Source organism: Atheta coriaria, unplaced genomic scaffold (genome assembly GCF_025399875.1).
Source record: "Atheta coriaria isolate IRGN ID8LTWV9N9 unplaced genomic scaffold, Caltech_Dcor_3.1 hic_scaffold_7_pilon, whole genome shotgun sequence".
NCBI classification, from domain to species: domain Eukaryota; kingdom Metazoa; phylum Arthropoda; class Insecta; order Coleoptera; family Staphylinidae; genus Dalotia; species Dalotia coriaria.
The window spans coordinates 9,197,565-9,225,261 of NW_027045449.1; the positions used below are offsets into that span (position 1 = coordinate 9,197,565).

The 27,697-nt window shown below is 46.4% G+C and overlaps 1 protein-coding gene and 1 long non-coding RNA gene across 3 annotated transcripts in view; one reads left to right on the forward strand and one right to left on the reverse strand.

The window, feature by feature from the left end:
* Asx (Additional sex combs) overlaps positions 1-27,697 on the reverse strand; it is a 64,490-nt gene that overhangs the window by 20,640 nt on the left and 16,153 nt on the right. The gene's annotated exons all lie outside the window — the stretch shown is intronic.
* LOC135795827 (uncharacterized) lies at positions 11,369-12,306 on the forward strand. Its single transcript, XR_010549161.1, has 2 exons — positions 11,369-11,892; positions 11,991-12,306. It is a non-coding gene; the product is annotated as an uncharacterized lncRNA (long non-coding RNA).

Sequence of the window (27,697 nt, forward strand, 5' to 3'; positions counted from 1 at the left end):
GGAGAAGACGGCAGCCGAGCGTGAAGCCTGCAATTACAACTCAAAAATCAAACTAGACAGACCACATTGGTCGCGCTGCACTGCAGATGTTCGCGAAGAGAAACAACAGAGGGTCACACACGTTGCACGTGATAATGATTGCCGGTGAACAAACATGGCAGTGCGGAATGTCTTCGATTGTTCGACTGCAGCATGAAAATAAGTGTGCATGGCGATTAGCCGTACTTATTAATTATTATATTGCATGGTAGGTTAATTAATCTTTCAATTTTATTACCGTAACGTGTTGTTGTTTGCAAGAAAACGAGCGTTCGCCAAACGACATTCGTTTGGATTAGATTTTCCGTATGCGGTCGGTGTGAGGGAGAAAGAAAGCAGGGAACGCGAATAAAAATGTAAAGCAGAGTAATAAAAGGGATAATCTTTAAAACAATCTCCCCTTAAACACACTTGTATTAATAATGAAGCCGACACGCGGGCCTGCAGACAGCCGCTGCCCGTCAGCACAAATCTAGCGCATATTTTGAAAAGTTTTCCCTATCGATACGGTTTGGTGTGCGGTTGTGGATCGAGGCCGTTTGATTAATAAGTGTGAGGGACACGCACTTTTCGACTTAATCATGTGGCAAAATGAACAACATTTGCATACGCGGCGCGATGCCTTTGTTGATGGTTATTATCGCGCACTTGTGTCGTACACGAGCGCCAACAACGACATTTCATTTGTTTCTTTCGGGTGTGATTTATCGATATTGACACGAACATTGAAATCAATCACAAACCTGTCGAACATTTTTTGGTACAATATTGTAATGTAATAGAGCTAAGTTGATATTCGAAAATATAATTTGCAGGCATAATCAGTTCTAAATTAATTTATGAAACGTGCAGGGTTTAAATCAATTCGTGAATTGATTGTGGCGTGCGTTAATCAATACGCGCTGAAAACGCCGACAGATTTGGACAAATTTGCATATTTGCTGAGGAGATGAGGGCGTATCTTTGTCGATTTACGAAATTTGTCCGAATAATAATAATCGGTGAGGCGATGCGCACGTGAAATGAATATTCCATTCGCGCGCAATCCATTGCCATCTTCGCTAATCAAGCGTAATGCAACGCGGTGCGTGTCCCGGGTCGCAGGTATTGCTGCTGGTTGCACTGATTGCGATTCTGATATTTGCGATAATGGCAATAATTATACACATTACGTGAATTCGCAACCGCATTTATTAACCGAATTAGAATATGCGTGTAATCATAATAAACACACGTAATTATTAGCCAGATATGTGTTGTGTTGCCAAACATAATTTAAAATCAATTTTTTGAGTTAGATTTGATAGTTACAAACCTAAATTATTTTCCAAACAATATTCTATGTATCTACCCATTCACTACAATAATTAATGGATTTTTTTGCTTCTAAACCCTTTATTAGATTCGTACAAATTTCCACAATTTTAAGCATTACAGAGCTCTAAATTAAAATCTAACCTTATTTTGATAGTCTGTAATCCTACCTTTGGCGTGCACACTTCGTTGTCACCTGCTATCACCTGAAGAATAACACTGGACTTTTAATTACGATTTTTAAATTTAAAAGTTACCTTAATGTGATATCCATACTTGTGAGTATCCGACGGACCGACGACTTGATGGCCGCGAAGAGCAGCGTCAAAATGTTGCTCCCGACGGAAACATACTCAATTTTATACAGAAGTCCGCTCATTATGTGTGCAAGCTGTGCCGAGAGAGGGGCAGCACACTTTTTATTCAATTCCGAGCCGACAGTTTCTCATCTGCAAGTCGGATAAGACACCTAATTATGAAGTAAGATTCGTTAAAGATATGTTTAAATCGCTAGGAGACTTTAACGTGCCAACAAGCAAGCAAGGCCTAAGCGCGCTTTCTTCATATCCTATAAGCATATTCGTAGTGGAGTAAAACGCAACAACCAAAAATAAAACGCAGTGTTTGTCCATGAAAAATCCACAACGTAGTGAGCACAATCAAGTACGCAGTAGCGAGGCTGGGCCAAGAAATAACACGGAGGAATAATTCAAGATGTAAATTTCGAAATAAATTAAATATTAAAATGATGGCAGGCAGAGTGAGTGCGCCGAGGATTGACTAGCAAGACCGCAAGACGCGGTTCGGGCGCGGATTCGCAATCTTACGACAAAGCACTGCTTCGTTTACTTGCCCCGGCCGGGTGGGTTTTTAGGAAGAGCGAAAAAGAAGCGGGCGGCTGCGGATTCAGTCGTAGCGGCGGCGGCGGCGGCGTTGCCTTATTGATTATGTATGCAGCGAGGAAAAATTAAACCCCTAATGAAGGAATATCGCAAAACTCGTCCCGCCCGGCCAACTCGCTTATGCAACAAAAGCGTGTCGAAAGCCTAAAACTACGCAGAAACTTCAGAGAGTCACCTAGGCGGTGGCGGAGGCGGCGATGGCGGCGCAGGTGGATGCGCGCCCCGCCGATTTACATACGTAATCCATTTTTGAAGCACATTTTTTATATTCATCAATCTTGGCGGTTGCCGACGGCCGCTCTTGCGCGCTTAATTACTTTACATCAAAAGAAAGTTTTTAAAAATTAATTACGACTTTTTTCTCCCTTTCGGCTGTGTTTGCCTCAAGTGCGCGCCTAATGGAATAAAAAACTTTGACGCGAAGAATACACGTCATTATCATACGCAGGTAAAGTTGTTGGAAACAGGCCACGAGCCGCATAAGAACGAAAGCACATTCTCTCGCCCGCCAAAGTCGCAAGGCAACGCACATCACGATGATAAATCCGATAAAGTATCAGGATAAGCTTCGCATTCACATGTATGAATTCAGCACATCAGAGTTTTCCCCGCTGTGAGATCCATATAGAAAATATATGTACTTATCATAACTCGCTGTCTTTCTTTCTTTGCGGCGAGGTTTATGTTGCCAGCCAACACGTCTGATGATGTGTGTGAACGAATGTTCCATCCACACCCCAGACGTCAACCGCGATCAACACCTTCGATGTTTTATGAAATATCTTTGATTGTGAAAATGCTAAATACGCAAACAAACCATCGAAACACAAAATATTCGAATATTAGTAAGCTATCGTCATATTTTTTCTCGGCGAAAATTGACGCTGACGGCTTTTATAACGTGCAGATGAAGTTTTTCCTATCACAAGACGTCTGCGAAGCAAGATGAGTGTTGGACGGAGGTTTTCATAATATATAAATAAAAGCGTCGAGGCTCTGCACCGCCGGAGTCCACTCAATATCTTTCAAAGTTATTTTCCCATCCTTCCACTGAATTGGCCACTCTGACGAATCGAGTCCGCTGCGCGCGTATAGGAAAAGAAAAAGAACGCTCCGACGTATACAACAGCCTCATAACTTATGGATACTGATGACTCCAGCAATGAGGTCCCGTCTCTTTCTGATACCGCCACCGCCGCGCGCCAGATAGCGGTCCGCCACCACCTTGTTAGTCTTCGGACGGCGGAGCGCGTCGTTGAGGAGATACGTTTCTTGTTAAAATAAATTGCAAGTCGATAGGCGCTTTGATGTTTTCTCGTGTTTACTCTTCTTTATATTGCCACCCACACGCACACGTGCACCGCACACCTCAGGGGCGCGCTACCAATAATAAAACCGAAGATGTATTTAGTAAAATATCTCAAGTTGATATAAAGTGAAGATAATGTAGTTTCGGCGCTGGAGCGGCGAACCCCACACAACACAGACGCGCAAATCCACGGATAACCTTTCGAATTCCTTTCGAAGATCCCCTTGTCATCCTGCGCATTTTTTCTCCACGTATTGCGTATATAGATGAAGAGTAGCACACACGTGTGGAGGCGCCGGGCGGCATAAAAGCGCTGTAATGCTTCGCCCGCATCGCATCCACATATGAAAAAGACGAACGCCAGAAATACATAAAAAGGAACGAGTGCGGGGGACGCGGGGAGGAAGCAAGAAGAAAGCGCCACATAAAAAAAAACGCGGCCCTTTCGCTGCGCTCGCCCAATGAAGCCGAATTGTATATTTTAATAAATTTTCCACTTGACTACGTCGCATATGAACTTTGTGATATTTCATTGTGATCTATTGTTGTTCCTATTCAATTTTTAAGGGATGAACGCCGCAATTTATTGCCCGTTTTATTGATGTTGATATAGAAATTGAAAATCTATGCGTTGTTAACTTTTGCACGTTTCTATGCAAAAAGTTAGCAACGAAACGACGTGCCAACACGACGGAGGACGACGATGTTGAAATTTAATAAGCGTGCGCATAGTGGCGGGCAAACGACAGCAAAATGAGCAAAAAAGTAATTTAATAAAATGTTTCGCGATGCTCAAGATTGAGCGTAACGTTTACGATGCGGTCGCGGTCTTAACCGGGGCTTTTGCAAGTTGGCGGCGGACGAAATATTTGCTACATAGAAAACACAGCTTTGCGCGCATATATAAGAAAAGTTTGCTGTTTTGTGCGCGGTTGAGCGTCGTGGAATTTACAGCCGAACGCAAAGCCACGAGCACAGTGCCGCTCTCGTTTATTTGAGCCTCTCTCCGTATAATAAACGCATAAAATCGCAAGAAATAAGGATATATTGAGTGCGGACGGACCGCAGCGCGCTGCCCTTTTTTCCACCACGTCCGCACCGGCTTCCTGCATCTATCGCCGGTGATATCCCGTGTTATTATATCAATATAATAATGTTTTATGAGCGCGCGCATTATGCGGGCGGCGATAAACGCGACAAAAGTTTCAATATTTCGAGCGGACGATGTCCGGAGGAGTTAAGTAAAAAATACTACGCGAATTTTATTTCGGTAATTGAAATACATCTTCACGTGTTATGAAATATGACGGTCATAAAATCACTATTAGGATAAATGAAGCGATTTGAATGTATGGCATAAATATCTCGCGTGTGGAAAAGTGGCGTCCGCCGGTCTTAAACAAACATTGTCGAAAAGTGCACGACGTTAAGTGCGTGACGGTACTTGATTTAACTTGTAAATGTTCTTTATATTTGCGCCCAGGCGACGGCGGCGCTGGAAAGGGGCCGGCAAAGAAGTACACAACGTCACAGAGGCGCGCACACTTTATATCTGCCTAAGATAGGGATTATGCAGATTGGAAATAACTTTTCTTTTAATGCTTTTTCGTATTGTCGCCGAAAAGCCTCTTTAAGCGCGTCGCGTTTGCTTGTGTCCCATTCGTCGCCGACTCAAAAAAAACAAAAAAAGTGCAAATTACTTAAAGCATTCGAAATTTGTTACCGTAAGCTGCATTTGAATTTAATTTCATTTGGATGGATGTAAGGTAACAGTTTCACGTTTACCGTACCGACATATCAACACCGCTGAAAGTGCACTCGGGCAGCGCAGTGACCGTTTTTAAGTTATGCTAAGTTATGATAATGAAATGTATCCGAGATGAATCTCCGGGCAGTTTTTACTCGTGTTTCCTTCCGGTCCGTAATTATTGCCGCGTCGAATTATCTCATTATCTGTCCGTATTAATGAGCGTTGCAATACCATGCGCCTGCGTCCGCAGACACAATGCGATGCCATATTACTATTATTATTTCACATCGCGATAAGCATCGGTAAATGCCGGAGCGTATCCTACCTTTCTACCTATGTGCGACCCCACGTACGAACCCCACGGACGCGCGAGCTTCGTCTGCACGCGGTTTATTTAATAATTACTACTGCGGCGAGCGCAAAAATTGTGCGATTGCGTTTTTCCACTGCTTTTCGGCGCTTGCTGTTTGCACAGCGGCAGCGCTCGCATATCAAATTTGCGTTAAGCTCCGTAAAACGAAAAGTCTGTAAAACTTGGCAAAGGTAAATATAGAAACAAAGACTAATAGCATATTCATTGGGAAAAAAGGGGTCTCTCCCGCTCAAGCGCTCGAATAACTTTAGGAGTTTGGCAGTGGCGGATATGGAAAAGAAGAGGGTCGGTCCATAGGTCGACTCCTCGGATGCTCTTTACTTACCATAGCCAGAGAGCTGAGCTGTGGCCGCGGCTCCCGAGGCTACGCACTTTATCCAATAACTTTGCCAACAAATATTTGCTTTCAAGATTCTCTTTTTCGATTCGCTTTGCTGATTTCCACGTTGAAACTCTTTGTTTCAACCACAGTACGTGGACAATTTGTCCATGCGGACACGGAAGCTATGGCGCTAGGGTGCAGACACACACTTATTTAGCATAATCTAAGAGAACATTCTTCATCTCGAGATGAACAATGTGTCCGACGAATGAACCGAGAACATAAAACATGCGCTCAAATAGTGGCAGTCGGTTGTCGGTGGCAGCGCGTACGGGGTGGCGCGCTTTTTTTCAGCCGGCTGCTGCAAAACAAAAATAAAACTTTCCCCGCGGGACTTCTTTAGGCAAATTTATGACTGACGGACCGGAACATCAATCTTATTCTTGCCGCGCGAAAATATTCTTTTTCTAGCTTGAACCGCACGCAAGGCAGAAACAGAAAAAACAATAAGAAAAAATACCTTGTCATTATCGCAAGTAACGGAACTTGATGTTGGAATTTGTCACCGTGGGGACCGTGGGACAGCGATTGGAAAGCACCTACGTGTTTGATGGTTTTGCGGATACATAAAATTTAGCGCCAGTTGTGGTTCGTGGCTGTCCAGTGGACATAAGGCGGAACGAAGGGTGCTTTCGTCGCCATGTGCCACCTTGGTACCGGAACCGGGATATTCCGCTTCGTCGATGGCGACATCTGTCCACCAATCATGAATATTTATAAGAATTTGTTTCCCCGGATTGAAAACCGCCGAGACAAACAAAATATTTCATATCATGCAGCATTTGCAGGTTGGGTCAACGGTGTTGTCCTAGGATCATTTGAATTTGCCGGCGGCCTACTTTATCAGCACGATGCTTACCGCCAGAAAGTCGGCTATCATCTGACGCGCTTCGTCGCGGCGTCCCCACTGCAGGTCTACGCAGACCGAGGGGAATGCGTCAAGTAGTGGGGCTCCTGCACGTGGCCAGCAGGAACACGAAGCGTGCTGTGAGGAGAGGGAATCGGCAGCAGGGAGGCGGCCCAATAAAAACACGAAAGCGAACGAAGCGCAAAAGCGATCTCGAGCGAACGCGGGGGAAACAAAATGGTCGCCGCACACTTTAGTCGAATGGCGGCAGAGGGCGCTTGTGTGACTGTTCCGCCATGGAATAAATTACTTGCGGGCACGGAAAATACGCATAGCATATGCGAGTTGGCTGTTGAGACTTTGTTGTGATATTATTGACGCATTGAAACTTGAAAATCAATAATCTTAATATGAGGTTTGTGTTTTCACTACGCTAATGTTGGTAGGTGGTGCTTGAAAGTGTGCTGCTAACACGCAACACGAGCGCCATGCATAGAATAATTCGAAATTAACAAGGATGTTTAAAGCATGCATTAAATATCGCACATTCCGGGCGATCAAGTTTGCGCTTTGCACATTTTTACAACCGCTTTACGGTCGAGTAGTAAAACAACGACGTAGTCGCGCATCGATTGCACGCCCGGCTCAGCTGAGCTATGCAAATGAGACCGGCTGGCAGTCAGCAGGAATCCTGCATGTATGCGCCCGCCGTCTAGTGCCTGTGCTGGTGCTCTGGATTTTATGCATCGCCAATAGCCCCTTTACGAAACTCTTTTCCATACCGAAACTTACTTGGGAAGCGGTTTTTTATGCCGACAACTTGGATGAACAGAATGTGTGAAAACACAAAAGCCCATTTGCACACACATACCGAGATCGTAGATGATCTGATACCAAACCAGAAGACACTCTTCGTATTGTCACCGACAAAGTGAGGTGCAGAATTTTCGCATTACTGCTATATATACCAATTATTACACGTCCTCGGTACAAATAAAATCCAAAATCTACGCGGGCGCGTTGCGTCACGCGTTTATTGTTATTCAAATTTATAATTCAATTTGGGGGTAATAAATTTGCATAGTGTTGAAGGGTCCGGCGATGTTGGTTTGCTGCGAGTTCTCTCTACGCTTCACTTATACAATGTACACAATCATCTGTTTGTATTGACTGTTTGGATACGCGAACAAGTGGATCTTGTGCGAGGAATCGAAAAATATTATCTTTTGCCTTTCCGAAAATAAATCCGAATGATTCGAGTGGCGATTACAGCAAAATTACAACCGGTTGTAAGACAATCGTCGTGTATAAATAAATAAATAAATAACTGTAGTGGTTAAATTTTTTCCCTTTGGCAGCGACAGCGGCGGCGGCGGCGGCGGTCGCGGTGAGGACGGCGCTAACCAGCCAACAGCCAGCGTATCGACACTCCCGACGGAGGTGTTGTTACCATGGCCACGACGCCTGCGTCGCCGTAGTCACGTGCGCCTCTCGTTAGCGTCGATTTTTGACGTACGCCATCTTATACGTTCGTCGCACTCAGACGCGCGAGCCTTGGGTAAATTTTTCGGGGGCAGCATTAACTGCATCGCATTGAACGAGGACGAGGCGACGCTGAGAGAATGATGAACTTATGCTGGTGCTGCGCGCGACCACCGCCGACGCGTGCACATTAAGAAGCGCCGAAAAGAAAACAACACGCCAACGAGAGGAATTGGTGGTTGGTGGAAAGCTCCGCTGCAGACGCCGACGCCGCCGCCAGAGCGAGAGCGCACGAGAACGTACAAACGATCCGAAAACGTCGTCTTTTCCGGCGGTCGTTCGGCGTCTGTTTGCATCGTTTTTCTTGCCCGCTTCCCGTTTGCTTCGTGCTCTGCTGTGTGTTGTATGTATTTAATGGACGCCTGGACCAATTTTCTCTCATATTGTGCAAAATGTAACCGTAAAAATTTTACTGCACGCCAGAGTCAGACGTCGCGTCGATAAAATCAATTTTTATCTATTGCGTTCATAAAAACGCAATTTCGGTACATCTAGATTCAATCCGCGCCTAGTTTCCTTTGGTTTTGTTCCGAACTAAGATGTAGGAAGCAATTAACACTCTATCTGGCAAAGGATAGTTTCTTTAGGGCTGCCATTTGCATGTAATATACGCACCACCACACCGAGATGGCTGGGTGGGTGTAACGCGGGCGAGCTCGCAACCCGAATGTGGCTAATACCACCACATTGGTACTGCAATCGTGCCTAATGCGAGGGTTGTCGGCGGTGGGTAGTTCCGTCGAACCGGGGGGAAGCGCCCCCGTCGTGTTGGCGGCTTTACACATTGCGCACCCATTACGGTGCGTAAAACCCAACGAATTTCCCTCGGCCCGGCACGTTCTGTTGGTTTAAAACTTTCTATGAATGAACCGGGCGCGCCGCGCTGAAGAACAATGTGATGCAGGAAAAAGCGTCAACCTCGATCGTTATCAGCGCGCTTCGCTCACGTACGCTGCTGCAGCCGAATGCAGGCAGCTGTCGGAATTATAAATTCAAACCTTGAACCTCGTGGCGCGGCGCAGCCGTCTGGGCGCTTCCGCTGCGCTCGCGTTTGGCGTAAAACACGAAATTTTCACGACGCGCATAGTAAGGTGTGTGTAATATGAATAGTAAGTCAGCAGTGGTGGCGTTAGATGAGAGAAAGTGAGTCCAGGTTGGGCGAGGTTAGGTCCACCAGAAGGTCCTCATGTAAAATGCATAAGATGGCGGCTGGGGTGGCACGCCGGCTGCATGAAAATCATAGCTAAACAAAACGACACACTCGCGCGGGTCTGGGAAGCAACACGCGGGATGCGGCAGCCAGCGGACGATATAGTTAGTTATACGTGAGCGAAGATTTCAACTTGCGCGATTCATAAAAACGCAGCACACCGGCGCAGGGAGAAAAAAAGCATGCAAACGTGCCTCCATTGTTTCGCTCAAGATAAAAAAGGCCACGCAGTTCCAAATTCGGTCGGCCAGGAGAGACCTGTGCGGCCCGGAATAATTTTCTCGAATAAAATAAGTTTAATTACTCTTGCGACTTACCGGCGCGGCGCAGTGATCGCTAATTATTTTCCTGGTTGTCCCCTGACTGGTGGGAACATTTGTTGTGTGCGTTATTGATTCGGTTCATGTTACCGACGACGATCATCAACGTCGGTATCAAATAATGATCGCATCGCTGATGATGCTGTTCGCGGGAGCTTTCGGTTTTGGTTTCGTCACACGGCTGGTTCTCGGCGCGCACACGGCGTGTTTACAAACAGGACTCAGTCAGCTGTAAGCGCCGCGCGCTGAATTAATGCTGCATACATTTAAATACATTTACTGCGGTCGCGGCGCGCCGTGCTGAAAATGCGAAAGCTCCACTAGTGCTTTTCGGCGGGTAGCACAACATATTGCGATTGCTGCTTCGCCACGACAACGACTTGTTTTCCATCTCTGCGAACGTAAACGTTTTCATTCGTCGCAAATGCACCCCCCCGGTAATGCATCATGTACGGAAAGATCAAACAGTCTTTAATTCGCCGTATCACGAAAGGTAAGTGCGTAATGCACGCATCAAAGGATACGCACATCGTGTCAAACGTCATTATCGCCGTTACATTAGGACATAAAACAAACCGCCCACGCGCGCAGAGTGCCGAGAGTTGCGCTTGGTTTTCGGCGGACGCGCCACTCAGCGCTCCAACATGGCGAGCGATGATGAAAGCGACGAAAATTGAACCGGCCCGAGTGATACGGAACGAAGCGTCGCTGGCATCGACGGGCCGCATGTTTATTGCTGGAATCCAACTAATGCGATTAAATCGCAAATGCCGCGCCATCATCACATGTCACTCGCACGTGCCCCGGCACCAGAGCTTTGTATTAATATTGCTATTAAAATTTATCCGCACGTAATAAAAAAATGCCCGGATCTGTGGGGTAGTCTTTTTTAAGTGTAACCGCAGATTCCGGCAACAAAAATGTTTCAAAGATCAAGGATCGAATTTTTTTATGATTGGTGGAGGCGCCAACAGTAATTTTTTCAAAGTTGCAAGAGTGGAAAACAACGATTTTATCACTGCGATGCGCTCCGTCTTGCTACGCTAGTCGTACGCATAATATTACTCATGAAGGGCCCATTTGAATATGCCCTATATTTTATTCAATGACCTTAGAACCGCGACGGCATAATAATGCAAAGATCGAACAAGTTATCGCCCCGTGTATCGGTGCGCGCTGCGTACAGTTTAACATAATTAAGTTTAACGGCAATCTTTTCACATTAGGCGCGGAATAAATTTGGCGGCGGTGAAATACGGTGGTAACATTTCGAGTTTCTTGTTGACCAAACAAACGGGCATAAAATTTATGCAAACATGCTGGCGTACATTGAAAACGTGCAATGTGCCATCGAGCGCGGCTCTAAACAGATATCAACGCTCGTGGTTTAGTGTTTCGCGTGTCGTGCGCGCGCTGCTGTAAAAGTGCATTTATAGCGATGCAAGCTGCCGGTGTTTGCGAGCGCGTTTTTTTTTAAATGGCCCGCGCGTCGAGAGCGTACGAGTAGTGACTCGTTTCTGGCATTGTTTCGCGTGTGGCGTGTGGCGGCGCGCCTGTTTTGTTGTAAACGACCTTTTTGTTGCTCGCTGTCTGCTTGTCCACCAAGTGGCGGCGTGGCGCGGTGGCGGCAGTGGCGTGCGCGCGCGCGTGTGTGTGTTTAGACGAACTTGATTCCTAGCGGGCTATAACATATCGATTACTTTCCCTGAGTCGGGGAGGGCTGCCGCCCCCGCGCGCGCCTGGCATGGCGTCGCATGCAAATCAGCATGGCGGCGGCGCCGCGTCGGCCCCGCGCGCCGTCCGTCGTACGCGCCGAGCATTACAAGAAGCGAAACTCTAGCAGCTCACAACAACTGCACAACCCGAGCGACATTTTGTCTCGCCTCGCTTTCAAGAAGGAAAATGTAGGTACTACTACTGCTGCTGCTGCTGCTGCTGCAGCTGAGCGATTTTTATTTGCTGGACTTTCGATGATGATGGCTCGTCTTACTATGATTGGCAGAGTAATGATGGACCGGGAACAAAGCCCGTCAACGAGAACAACGGGATAAGTTATGCGTATATAACGCAGCGCGCTGCGTGCGTCGTCGGTTGGAACAATTGATTAACTGTTTCCTGGACGGGTACGCATCCATCACACACCGACAGGCCGTACGCGGTGCGCGCATAACGAGCACGATAAACCGAAAATATTCCAACCATCAGCCGACAACCCCGCAACAAGATCAATAAGCAATCAAAGATGGCCAAATAAAATAAGAAGCGAGAGAATGTGATAAAAAATCACGAGACTGAAATATACGGCAAGTCAAAATCAACGACGCGCAATGTGTTTTCCTTTCTTTATATTAATAATTTTCACGCATGCCCGCTCTTCGTCCCCATTAAAATCTCTTTGATATTGAAATCATGTGACGTTTCATTAATTTCGTGTCTTCTTCGGCGTATTCTTAGTACGGCAGAGGCGTCGCGACGCCTCGACTCGGCGCCTGCCATGTCTCTTTTGATTTCGAGCACTCTTCACACCGCCACCAGCCAAAAACCAAAGAGTACGGAGGTTACATGCATAATAAATGTGCCCACAACGTAAAAACGAAGCGAGAAGCGAGAGGCAGGCGTGTGCGTAATGATTTAGAGATTACTTTTAGTGTCATCGAGGGTGGATTATTTCGAGTTCGACACCTCTGTCCGACGATTGCGCACGATTTGCGTTATCAGATGATGACATTTGACGGTTTGGTGGTGTTCAATGGACAGATGGACGGGGTGTCGCGATAAGGTGGCGATATTCGCGGCGCGTCGTGGCGTGGTGGCGGAACCGCAGCCTGCACAATGGACGAACCCGCTCTAAGAGGATTAGGTGCTTCGTAAATGGGAGCGCGTTTCTCACCCGGACCGAAACACGAGGGGTGTGCACGGTTTGGGATTCAAAACGTACATTTGAGTTCTTTTATTGTCGCAGTGCTAATATTTTGATAAACATACAAAGATGTCGTTATTAACACACGTAGCTAAAAATTCAAGGGATATTTACTGCTGAACTTTTGTTTTGCTAGTGGGAAGCGTAGAAAATATCGAAAACTTATAGGAAAAGGGGTCTGACGACGCGAGAGGGTTAGCACGCGGGGATTAAATGATTATGAAGTAGATATGGTCCATTTGTCATCCTGTCTACGATGGGATGTGCCTACGCCGGCGTTCCGGGGTTTGCACAGCGCATTAAAACAAAAGGACTTTAAGTTCTCATCGCGTATCATTAGATGCCAACGCCGCCAAAGTTATTTTTTCCTAGAGTAGTTTATTTTTGTTAATAAACACACGCTTGCGTTATCTACGTGGAAACAGTGTTGCTAATGAAGTCCGTATAGGAACTCCCAAACCACAACTAAACTAATGCGATACCTTCCAGCGTCACACTCTACTTATTAAACCCAAATGCATGAAAGCCAGGGACGTAGGAAGAATATTATATCCGATATTGGCGAGCCGAGCGGCTGATTCACTGATTTGTCCACCTCGCGAGGAATCCAGGTCGAACAAATGTAAATCCCAATTAAGCTATGTCCGGAACGTAAGCCGACTACCCAAGTGGGCCGACTGGCCGACCCGGCCACCCTTTGTCTCCGCGTCCACGCTGGCAGTGCCGCAGCAAAGACGAAGGAATCCGGCGAGGACAAGACAACTGATTGATTCCTCCGCGACGGGCCCTCGTCCGTCGGGCTCGTAAATTAACCTACCCGTGTGCATACTATACACATTCCCGATCGCCAAAACGAGTGTTTGCTTCGTTCTCTGCTGTATAATGAGCATGCCCGCACAACAAAAGGATCGGATCCCACATTTTCAAATTTTACTACTCGCCGTGAACATTTCGTGATATTTATTTATATTGTTGGTGCGCGCCGCGCGCTTTGATTTATAGTTTCGGTTCGGTCGGCTGGTTCGACGGACCAAAAGTTAGCGCTTTAACGTTCCTCGGTAGGACGACGGTGCACACATGTCAATGAAATCTACTTTTGCAAACCGCGAAGTCTTCGCCGTGCACCCGCCATCCTCAGTATGTGAGTGTGAGTGTGTGTATACGATTGTGTGTGAGGCTGCTTGGCATTTTCCTGCGCAGCGCGCGCGCGGTCCGACTTCCTTAACGTATGCTGTCTCTGATGCTGCTGCGCTCCCGGCTTGATTTATGGCCGACTTCGGAAAAGAAGGCCCTAGAAACGGACCGAACTAAGAGAAATAAAGAATCGCGAAATAGAATACCGGGTTATTTAGATCGTAACAAATCATTCTCTATTTTTTTCCTTTTTTCTTGTGCTGCTGCTTCCTCTGTCCTTTCGTGTGCATACACTTTTTGCATCGACAACATTAGTCATTTTTATCAACGCGTCCATTACAATTACAACGGGCTAATAAGTTATCCTGGATATTTCAGCTTTCAAGCCCGGCGCTTCCACATTACCTCAGTTGCTAAACAAGTGAGCTTTATTATAATGCGATGGGTAAATTGCATTTTCAGTTCCTTCTTGAAGGCTCTACTTGTTTATCTCCACCAAGATTAATGTGTTTGTACGCTGTAGTTAGACAATAATGACAGGATTTATTCTCGCACGCGTCCAACGTCACTAATGTTTGTACATTCGGACGGATTAAGCGTAGAAGGGTCCAAATGCATTTGATTCTTAAAAATTAATTAGTTTAATGTTGCGTAATAACAACGCCGTTTAAAAAATGTGAAACGTGACTGTCGATAGTAATGTGCTCTTATTAGTGCATAATTTGTACACAGTGGGCGCAGGAAGTCCTCTTCAGTCCACGTCGATTCGATTCGGGGCGAAAAAGGGTTAACGGCATTAAAGTCAGCTGGCGCGGCGTTGTTCCGGCCGAGCACGGATTTTATTTAGTGTCGAGACGTCTGTGTTTTATTGGCGATAATCTCTTCTTAACTACGTCGAAAATCTTTGATATTTACAAATGTTTGCGGACGGACAACAACTCCTCTCATTGCATCAAATAATTCAAATCGCACACTCGCTGAAAGTTGAAGCAAACAAACAAAATTGCAAATGCAGAAGCAGAAAAACGCAAGTCTGCAAAGAATCGGAGCGTTTATAGTGACGGCGATGTGCGGGTGGGTGTGGGATGCGAGAGCCCGGGTCGTTGGTGGTGTTGCGGCAGCGGTGAGGATACATTCGGTCGGTTCGGTCGGTTGGTGGCGGTACAGCAGGAAAACATTGATACGTATCAAATCCTAGAATGGAAAGGGAAAGCGCGGCCGCTCATGAATATGTATGGCGAAATACATGTGGGGCCGGGTGAGTCACCCCCATCTGCAGCCGCCCGCTAGCGCTCTCTCTGCTCGCACGAACCGCTCCACAAGCGCACAAACGCTTGTACAAAGGAATACTCTCGATCTATCTATCGATATGATGGATACACGCTGAGGGGGGCGGCGGGCAAACATTTTTCCTCAAGGCATGCAAAATATCACCGACTTTTTTTTATCATATTTTTTATTCCGACTGCCGAGTGTGTTGCGACTGCAGAAATGTTTTTTCAGCGTTAGGTTCATATTTAAACTGCTCAAATTTGGAATTTGGTTTAGTGGTAGTAGTGCGCACTCCGGAGAATCTTTCCAACACTTTGGTTTCTTTTTTTTTTTTTTGATTTCGGCCTACTCTCAAATATGTTTCACTTTATACTATAACTTTCTTGTCAGCATTCTGTGCGCGAGTGCATTAACGCAAGGCCTATATCCAAATTCATAATTTAAACATGGCAAAGTTCCGTCTTATCCCCCGGGGTAATGACACTTTAAAGGAACACGGGTCCCCTGTAGATTCGCGTCGCTTGCGTTTGGTTTAGGCCTGTCTCGTCCTTTGATGTCCATCGTTACGGTCTCACACCTTGTAGAGTGTCCGCGAGTCTCAAATTTCATAAAGAAATATGACACTTTTTAATTCTCTCTGGAGTTGCACTTTTACACCCCTCTAATTGAACTGTTGATTCGGGTATTAATACGCAATTTCTGCACGTTTTTTGGTATTGATTTTTTAATGTTGCGTTATTTTTGCTAGTGAGTGCGATGTGTGGCGTAAACACACACCAGCAATAGGTGGAGCAAAAGGGGAATTTAGGAACAGTGTCACCGGAGTTGGGATAGTTGAAGACGACGTGCCCGGAGTGTTAATTAGATGCGCGTCTCGGAATCGATACAGTCGCCCACTGGCAGTGGCAGTGGCAACGGTGGCGGCGCAAGCAAACCTCGGGACGTACCTAATGTAAAACGATTGCGCTAACTATCACATGTCGATGAACTCTCTCTTCCCGCTTGTCGCTGTGGATCCGCAAAAGAATAAAACTTGAGTCGGAAAATTCGCAGCAGTTGTCGCCCGCCGCCCCCCTCGTGTAGTTGCGGTGGTGTACGAAAGCAGAGCCGCGACACGGAGCACATAATCTCGGATTTGCGGTGAGTTCTGAGATTTGCGCTCGCGATCGTCGAGACTAGGAAGGACTAGGCGGCAATAGCTTCGGAAAGGATCTCCAAGTTTGAAGTTCATAAATCCCATAAATAAGCGTCTCATTTGCAAGGCAGATGGGGCTGCCGCCGCCGCCGTCGCTGCTATGTTGCACTCGCAAGAGTGCCAAGGCCGCGCCGCTGCCAACATTGCGCGCGCTCTCACCTGCCTGCTGTGTGTATAGCAGCGGCGGCGGCGAGCTGCGGGCGCCCTTCCGTCTGGCGTTTGCACGCGTGCGACGCGCGCTGCTCGCCGCCGCGTCCAGGTGGTGTGTGACGACGACAGCGCACATCTCGGATCGTTATTCGTCGTCGCCACCCTCTAATATCCGCTAATGGTCTTCGCTACAAAGACGACCTGTCGTTGCTTCTGATTCCTACTGGCATACACGCACGCGCGGCACGCACCGCCGCAGTGACGACGCTTCCTTATTTGCTCGTGCCGGCGACCAAATTGTGCCGCATCTTTGCGCCGAAATAACATGACCTTGACGCCTCCACTACTGCCTGTATCGCTAAAACTACTTAATATGAGAGAAAGGTCAGACTCGCGTCGATCGATATATGAATTATTCAATAGGGGGTAGAAAGTGAATGAACTTTTTCCTCTTTGTTATGTTTCCATACGTTGATCCAGTGCCGCGAGATGTGCACAGATCTAGCGCAACAGGACTGGTAAGTAATATGGCAAAGTCGCGTAATGCGCAACACGACAATCCTACTCTTTACCGGCATTTTTGTGCGGCAACGACGCGTGAACCGGGGGATTGAAATGTAACAATGCCATAGTTAATAGAAGAGGTGTCATGTGCCCAGAGGCTCGCCGCGGGACGTAGGGGTGTCGGTGCGCACCCTCAGATATGGCTAATTTGAACCGCGGGTAGCCAACGATAACGATAACTATAAGATCGCCGCGGGTAGCATTAGCTCGGCACTTTCATCCGAATGATGAAATTACGCTTAAACACGTACTTCAAACGATGCCCGCTCAAAAAAATTGCATGCTCTGGACAGCTGTCGATCTGCAACATACAAGAACACATCCAAATACTTATTCCAAGTTGGAAAATAATGACGAATCGAACAATGGCAGGCAAACAAACATCTAGCGCTGCAACCGCCATTGCCACTTCGGAAGTCGGAGGGTGTCCGCCCGGCCGCAGACCGCCAGGACTACTTAGCATTCAGACAGCGTCTTCACCTTGTATTGATTGCCACAACTCTAGTACAGTCTGCACCACTTAAAGCTGAACTCGGCGCGCACACACGGAAGCATTAAGGCCCAATAACTGCAATCGTATGATTTCGATGGAAAAATTTGACGACATAACGCTGGGCCCTTGCACAATTAAGGGTGGCACATTGATGTAATGATAGTGATGACGGGGTCGACGCTTATTGGATGTTTCACGTTGAATTTGACTCGGCGGTGTGTCGCGATCTCTTGTTATGGAAATGATGCTCGCGAGGTTATGTAGCCTGTCTTCCACTTAGACAACAACCCTTGGAAAGAGCGGAACCAGCGGCGCGCCCCATCGCATTCAATAAGTCCTCGACTAACCCATTGTGCAGGACGCGGCGGGCCCCACTTGACGTTCGGCGGGAGAGCGTGGGGGGCACACAAACGCATTTAACTTATTGCTGACTCTATCATGACGAACTAAATTTGAAAAGGAAAATCAAGAATCAAACACTTAATATTCCTCCATTCAACACTTGCACCCCCGATTGAGAAAACGTGCACGCATTCTGCGCATGCGTTCAACTATTTTTGCACAAATTTCAAATACTGAAGCAATTCAATTTTCTTGACGCATCTTTAAATTTTCTCGACAGCTGTCACGCTGTCAACCGCAAAGTCGTGGTGGCTGGCTTTCCCTCTTGCAATTTTTTTATATAACTATGTTATCTATCCAACCCCAGACACGGGCCTTAAAACGCGTGGGGCATTTCACCCCCGTGCACATCACCACCACCACCACCACCGCCAACAATTCATCTCTTCATTCAGAAATATGACGACTGATTGACTAATTGTACTTTTAACTGTAAAGTAATTTGCATTTTATTTGGTTGTGCAAGGGGTGCAAAATGTGGCAAATCTCCAGAGACTGAGTGCGTGAATGTGGCAGCAATCATCACACACTAACGCTTTTGGTTTTGTTTGATGTTGTGCTCTCTATGCAAGCAGAGGAAAATAAGAAATGTTTATACCTTTCGTCTCGATAGGTTCACACCACGTGGCAGAATGAAGCACACTCACTGTTTCGCGCTGCCACCGCGCAACACCACAACTACCAACCATCACTACATGTGTGCACCCGCCGCACATGGCGCTCGCGTCGATTTGATTTGTTGATAATTTGTTTTTTCGGCTGGCGTTTTGTTTGGCGGGCAGAAAGAGCTCGTGTCTACGCGACGAGCGACTTGAGAACACTGGATATATGGTAACTACAATGTGCCCGCCACCCTTCCCGCGCCCCGCGCTGAATTTCTCCTGAGCACGAGACAGCGTTTGCATGTTAACGTATCGCCGCCATCTCCTTCCGCCGCACGCGGCTGTAATATAGGGTGCGCTTTATCGTACATACAAAATGACTACTTTCTATGCAAAAGTATGAATGAGATACGCGCCACGGGTACATGCCATGTGCCCCGGCACCACCACCGACATCGTACTCCTTGTACAGGGTGTTGCTGGATGACTGATTAGCAACCACGAGCACCGCGCGATCGGGCACCAACTGAAGATCGCGCTTAGCCTGGCCACTGGTTGAAGGAGTGTAAAATCGCAACAAGTTACGAGCTGATGTTATTTATTAATAAATCTCGCGTGGACAGATACGGCGCACTCGACACTACAGGTGATTTTTGAACCTGCTCGCCGCAATAAGTAATACATCCCTGTATAGACTGAGCGACTCCCACGACGAGTTGCCAGTAATATTAGCAATTGTAATCAGCGAAGAGGCCGGCGCGGCGCGGCTCGGAGTCTGCTCGGTGCCGCGGACCATTTCGGAAACATTTATGATTATTTTATGCAGCTTACATTATTAGCGATTTTGATTCATAATATACCACGTCGCGCTGCGTATATATTATCATTAATTTGTGCTTTCAAATACAGACGATGAAAGTTAAGCGACAATGCGCATGTCTCAAAAGACCCATCGGAATGTCATAGTTGTTTTTGTTCTTTGTGCGATCGGTAAACGTGCGGCCATCGAGCTTAATGCGAGTTGATTAAGTTTTTAATTTATTTTTAATGTGCACCGTATAATTTCGACGCGGGAGAGTTGGCAGTCGTAGTCCTAGGCGTAGATTCGGCGCGAAGGAGGGTTGACCGAGGGGTGTTGTGTCGGTTGCCTCTGGGGGGTTATTTTACGGCGAAGCGAGACGAGCTTAGTTGGATCCGATCAGCGGGAAGCGCAACTACTTTATTCCTTTTCCCTATCAGTTTAAATTTAACGTCGACTTGACAGTAGTGGTGAACGCTTCACACTCGCTCCTCTCTATACTGTATTTTAGTGCAGTCAAGCAACCCCTGCACCCACCTAGGCCCTCCAAGCTTAAAACCGATTAAACGATATATTGCCTCGAATCTATGCGGAATTCGCTCGGGTAAAAGTGTCGACTTTTATGATTGGAACTTTCTATATCGTGCGCATTTTCAATAATAGCACCTCCTTGCATTGAACACCCTTTATTGCATCAGCGCTGCCCCACAAGTGCGATGATGAAACGGTGACACTCGGTGCGATACGGCCGATCAATCAAACACCGATTAGAATTCACCACACGTCTGCATATAATCTCAAATCTCGCTCCCACACAACGATAAAAGGCGCCCTTAACCCTCTGTACTGACCCTATCAATATTTGCTGCATCACCAATGCACAAAACAGCATTTTGTTAAAAACAGAAAGTTTAATCACCAAAATCATGAATTCGGCAAATATGTAAGCGGGTAAGGTTTAGTTTGTGTTGTGGAAGGGTGTACTAATAAAATTATAGGTTTAAAACCAATCTCCAGCCTGATTGCGCATTGTGGAGCACGCGTGGTTCGCTAGCCCTAAACAGGACACAATAAATGAACCGCAAAATGCAGCACGGCGTGACGCGTTTGCTGCGATTGCTAATGGGGTGCCTGTGTTGCTTTTTGTGTGGCTAATTACGAACTATGTCTATTTAAATATGCCCTGCAATGAAATTGGTTTTACTTGGCCATATACTTTGTGGAAACTATCAGTGAGGGACAATCTAAACGAACCTTATTGTGGCACATCGCTCCAGATCGCAAGAGGAGCAATAACGCGCACAATCAGACACATAGTGAAACCTTCCTTATCCCCTTTTCACGGCTTCATAGAAAAGCTGAGATGGTTTCAGATACATATCTTGATATCTTGATGTAGGAGCGGGCGCGGCGCAGTCACTAAGTTTTCGCCTAACGGCTGCCGAACTCCTGCTAGTGCCTGCGAAAGGCCCAATACGACGTTCTAAGCAGCCCATAAAAGCACCCCGGTGTCGTGAGGTTTAACATCCGATGACCTGAACCGATGGCCCTTCGCTCTTCGGAAGACCCATACAAACGATCGCCGGCGACAATTCTACACAGAGAGACGCGTCAAAGTTCACGCACACTCACGCAACCATCTCCAATTCATCGCCAACTAGCAGGCGCAAAATATGCTAAATACGAGGCGGCTAACAACGCAAATGCAATACATGCGAAGGTCTCTCACGCCTTGTGCACTATTTGAATGACGCAAATCCCCTGTGTCAATTTGGCGTTTTTCTTGACCCCCGTCGGTCAAGGGGTCAGAAAGACACTAATAAACTCCCTATGCTATCGATAAGCCATATCCTCCCTAGGTTTGTACTTTTTCATCCCCCGCTATCATGTTTACATAGCACGGTTGACACTCGTAAGAAAAACTATTATCGCCCATCAGAGAGGCAGAAATCACCTAGTCATGTCTCGCCGGAATCGGCTCATCCTCCCTACTAAATGAGCACAGCTATTTCTTTTTCTTCACGTGGGGAAAAGTAACAAGACAAAATGCATCCCATCAATGCTGATTACATAATTGTAAAATTAGAATAACTGCCAATATAAGTTAATTGCCGGGAACCAAGACATAGAATATTCCTAATAAAAATGTTAGTTACAGAAATTGATAGCTTTATTGTAGGAGGGTTTCCTTCAAGCCGGAAAATAATTAAGTGCACGCCAGAACGAGACGAGTAAAAATTGAACACATTTTTTTGTGAGAACATGAGCAAAGTTCTGGTGCAGGCGAAAAGAAATTAAAAAAATAACCTAGCTCGCTCCCGACTGCCTTGCAATTTACTCGTGGGGTCGTCTTGGTTGTGCTCTTGCAAGCCGTAAGTCGGTCTGTAGATGACATTGGATTTTTAAATTGCCATTCGCTGTACAGCGTGCGAGGACAGCACGCTTCACAATGCACCCTCCGCCCGGCCGGGTCGGGTGGGAAAGTGACCGGAAAATAGTATTTTAAATAAATGTGATTGGGGATGCCGCAAAACCGGTGCCGCAGGGGCGGCCCGTGTCGTCTCGGGAGCGCCGGGGAATTTATCATTATGTATTCGAATACGCGCACTTATGCACGGACGTGGAGCAAGCCGGCCGAAGGAATTGCGACACGTCGAACTTATTTTTCTCCAGACAGACAACTGACACTATCTACATTTATAAACTCACGTCGCTCGGCCAATGGTTTGACACCCAAGAATTTGTATTTATTGCATTCCAAGGAAGCCTCTGCTCACGCTGAGGACGCATGGAGAAAAATGCGCGATCGTTTTCCGCAAAAAATAGAACAGTACACTGCAGTATCGGATCATATTCTCCTATTACAATCGGGTATTAGGCATCAGTAACATTTTATGAACACGGCGATTTATCAAGTGACAGCAAACGGATAGATATCGGCAAATAAAATGCTAGAAGCGCGCGTAATAAAGCGTTGGTGTTCCGAGGGGGTGCAGGGCGGCACGGCGCCCCGCATATCACAAATTGTTTGGCCCCTCCATTGATTTATTGCTAGTTCGATGAAATATGTGCTGTTACGCGCCCAAGTCTACCAGGAAAAGATGCGCACACCTTCATCTCACATATGCACCCCGGCACTACCCCACTTGATCAAAATGTATCTGACCTTACGTACTGCAGTCGAATCTAGGTGATTCTACAATATGCATATTGTATGATTTTGCAATTGCTGCACGTTGGCAGTGCAATTGCAAGGAAGTGAGCATGTCGACATTGTGACCTCGGACGTCTGGCATATTTTTGTCCACACATTGTCACTTACCAACACAAGCGCGCGCATTTCTTGAATGCCAGGATGTTGCGAGACCTTTAACACGTGACACCCGGTCAAACACAATTCGTAAAGCGATCGACGCAAGGCTTCGCGATTTAATATATGTGCCTATCGACTTGTCAAACGCTAACGTTTCCACCTAATCAATTAATTATAGTTTCTCACGATGCGCGCAATTAATCGCATTAGGTTCATTTGCATGCAACTGCAACGTCCAATTTGGCATATCTTGCGACGTCGTGTAGAAGTAATGAGGAAGAATTCCTAACAGAAACATAGACACACAGGGTGTTGTAATGCAGATATATAGATGAAGCAAATCTAAACGCATCGCAACAACATTATTAATGCGATGTGTAATCAAACAGATCTGACGACGAGGAAGATATATTGACCGGAGGAAATTGTTCAGTCTTATCAGAGACTCTTGAGTTGAATGTTGCGCTTCAATGAGCAAGTGCAATAAATAATAAACGGCACTGCAAAAGCCAAAGGCATACCTACTCAGTAGCACAAAAGTTGCTTCCAATTGATATAGAAATACTACAACTGATTTATCAATAGAAATTTAACTGTAAATTAGCAGGCTGCATCAAAATATATATCTGAACTTGGGGCAAAGAAATAAATTCCCTTTGGCGTTCTGATGAAGAACTCAAATATAATAATTCCCCCTCATTAGTATTATGTGACACATAAGTAGTGGTCCAATAAGTATACTTCCTGGGTGTCGCTGCACTCCCTCGGTTATTATTATACCCTCGGACAACACAATAAAAATCAATGATACATGCGTAGCGCAATAATGTCTTGGAAAAAAACTACTACTGCAGCAGGAAGAAGAAGAAGTTGTATTTATTGCAAGTTAAATGATCAATATATCGCTAAGCACTTTAAGATTGGCTTTTAAGTGTTCCATTGTTCCATTAATATGGTGCATTGATTTGAAAAGTGCTGCAATATCGTTCGCTCGAATGAACAAGGGTGCACGTTTTTGACTTACGTCCGCAAGCTGCGGGGGTGAGTGAGCAACGCAACGCCAACCCAGCGCAGCGGAGGCGTCGTAAACGCTGTGAGTGTTTAATTTTAAACTATAATTGGCACGTGTCGGCGGTCGTGTTATTGTTGTGCGGTTCGAAATAATGCACGAACGGTGTTGTGTAACATTTGTAAGTGACGGATCTGCGGTTCTGGGATTAAACACCAACAAGTGCAATATGGGACCGCCGAGACACCGCAACAGCTGGCCCGACACACACACGCCGCCACCACTGCCGCCACTGCCGCCATCAAAATGCCTCTTGCGGTGGTGGGCGACACGCCAAGCGAAATTCGGGTGCACGTATCGTGCGCTTCCACCATGTGCACGTGTGCGGCTCCGACATGCCGAAACTCAAAAGAGGGAAACAAAATATTATATTTTCCACCCCAACAACTGAAACCGCATATAGCAATATTAAATTTTTAATGAAACTACCACGCCACGTCAACCGCACACGACTTCTTTCTGTTCGGACCGCTGAGCAACGCGCGTCGTGGGACCGCGGAAATCTTATTGAACGCCACATCTGTCACTTCATATTCGAAAAAACCAACTCGCTGCCACATTTCACCACGGCGACGGCGGCGCGCGAACACGTTCTCGAATGTAAATTAGAGGCGGGCGGCATATTTTGACATTTTTACAAGAATCGCCAACACGTCATGCCTAATTAATCAGGCACACTTTGGCGCTATTCATCGCGACGGCGGTTGGCTAACCCTTTTATCACCCCATTTAAAGAACATAACCCTAGAGGCGATCGCAACCCTATCTCTCCGGCAGCCGCGCGCCCTCGCGCTTTATCAACTCGTTAGCGCTGTCAATGCGCGCGTGCTAGAGACGCACTTAATTATTTTTCTATTTCGACGCTCCTGATTTACGAGCTTGGTAAGCGTGCAATGATTAACTCGGTGCTGACATTCCAAAACTGCACCACCACCGCGTATTGATCATTTCGCAATGCGAGAAAGAGTTTCCTACCACCCTCTTCGTCCGAGCAGATGGTGACAACGCGGAATCCCTTAATAAAGCCATCTAATTAATATAATGCCTACCCCTCGGTCGTCCGACATCGGAATGCGACGAGAAAATAGTAATAAAAGGGTTACGCGGAGAGCCTGCTTAATTATGTCCTCACTTAATTGACTATCGCCGCTGCAACAATTCCGGGTGAGAATTGCCCGGACGTCTTAGCGCGCGCGCTCGCAAAGGAAATGCCTTTCCAAGTCAGATGATATCGTGAGCATGAGACCCATTTCTAATCGCGAGCAAGCATACTGTAAACTGGCTTTTTTCGCCTTCGTTATTATCGGATGCAAGGTTGACTTGATAATGTTGCTCGCGCAGACGCGCAGCGGAATGGACAGCCCAAGGCTACGAGAACGTTAGAACTATGATGTTATTAGTTGTAATAAATGCTATATCTTAAATATACCGTTTTACAAGATAGCCGATGGTAGTAATTGCATTTGCCAATCCATACCCATCAGTGTCGAGCGAAGATAGCACATTATTGAGCAATAAATAAATCAGACGAGTGGAATGTTGGTAGTAGGTAGGCAGGCAGGCACCTACTACTACTACTACTACTACTATCGTGCGGTGCACTTGGCCCAAAAATGCAAGAGATGAATTGCAGTTGCAAAAGTAGAAACCGGAAGTGAATGTCTCCAGCGTGATGTACACTCCATCTTGGGCGTATTGATCCGGTTCCGGTTTATCCGCACCGTTCCCCGCAGCAGTCAACCTTAGTCCAAAACCAACCCCGGCACACAGCGGCAAGCACACGCCGCCGACCGGCCGGGCGCACGAGCGCCCCAAACCTCTCTCGCCTCCCCCAACGAACGTCTCGTTTTTTTGTTGTGCGCTGCATACCAATTGAGTCGCAGGCTCGCATTTTTTTCCTTCTTCTATTTCGACTTCCTTCTTGGGTGTGCTGTGCCGCGAAGCTTCTTTTTGCGCGGCTGGTTCAGCCACGCTTGGCCAAATCCGAAACACACACACCCACACTCACAGCCCGCTGGAGGAAAGAACGAAATTTCAAGACATAACAGAGAGGAAGCCCGAGAAGAAGACGAAAAAAAAAACGAAACACAACGTTGCGACGACGGTGTATTCAAGTGCAGATACAATTGCCTTTAATGAGTTTTTCAGAAACCCTTATTAAAACGGGGGCTCGAAGCAAGGAGGCTGGCGCGTTGGGAAAACTATACGACGTCATAAAGAGCAGCCACCGCGAAGGTACTTTTACAAATCTACCTTTAATTAGAAAATCACTCGTGCTGCAATACTTTTACTTTAGGAATGGTGCCGCCGAGTGTTTTGTTCAAATGTTATTACGTAGCGCGGCAATGCGCACACAATGACAACGGAGTGATCGGATCGGAGGTCGCAGGAATAAGGTCAAGCAGGTAACCCGTTTTCCTCGCCGACCATTGTTTACGTGGGCATCGGCGACGCTTGTGCAACACGGCCGCTCGAAACATTCCTGGAAACCACGCTCACACACACACACACACACCCAAACAATTCAAAAAGTTGTATCATGAAATGACAATTTATTAAACCGCACTGGGCTAATTCTGGAGTTTGCGGGACTCCAAAAGCGCCGCCGCCGCGAAATGAATGTCGTGATTAAATTGATCGCACCTTTCGGCCGTCGAATTCTCCGCGCGCCTTGTCGCGTTATCTCTGAATGTGTGTTCCGTGGCGTGTAGACGCCATCTCGCCGCGAGGAAATCATAGGTCTCTCGGCGAGCACACACCGAGCACACTTCTCGATGCGTGCGTTCGACATTTCTTTTTTTCGCCCCTTGCCGCGCGTATAGTGTGTTTATATTGCAAAACTTTACAAAGCATAAATTTCAGCTTTATACGGTCATAAAATCCTATAGTGGTGTACGTCGAGAGCGCTTTTCTGCGTTCGGATCTAGTGGAAAGAAGAAAAGGCAACACACAGCGCGCGCACACACAAGCGGCGACAGAGACCTTCCTTATGTAACCGATAAAATTCCAACTGTAATTGAATACGCTTGGCGTGCTTGTACGTACACTGGTTAGTCAAGTGTACGCACGAATATACGAAATGCTCAAATTAAAAGATTTGTGTCCAAGAGCGAGGCCTGTTGACAATTTCTGTGCGTGTGTGTGTGTTGTTTTTTCTCTGCTTCATATGGGTGCGGCAATGGAACCAACAAAAAACATGAAAATATTTATTTCACCATGCGAATTGGATCTCTTTAGTAATAATCTCACACATCTATTTAGTAATTGGAAGCGTTCCCCACAAGACAAAGTGCACGCTCGTTTAAGGAGCCATTGTTGCGCTATTTTCAACATATCACATTCACACTTTCGGTACTTAATTTCAATGCTATCTGCGAGAAACATCACATGCAGCCGAATTCAACAAACGCCTCGTATTTAATTTTGTTTAGTTTTTAACATCTCACAAAAATGCTGCTTCAAACAAAACAGACTTCTTTTTCGAGCCGAGTCGGAAACAAATAAACTTACGGTTACAGCGTGTAAATTTACAAAGTATAAAGATACATATTGATGAAAATAGAAACGTTTCGGCGCAAATCGTCGTAAAGATATCGTTTAGATTACAACGAATTTGAATAAATTGCCGATGCGTTCGTAATGATAGAACGCGGCGATACTCCACAAGATAGCAATAATAAGGAAGTTGTTGGAATTAAAACTGAACGCGTTTAAGTTTAACAACAACCGGAATTTATACGATGTCTACCAAGGCGCTAGTGTATAATTAGATAAGTAATTGCGCGTAAGTGGGTGT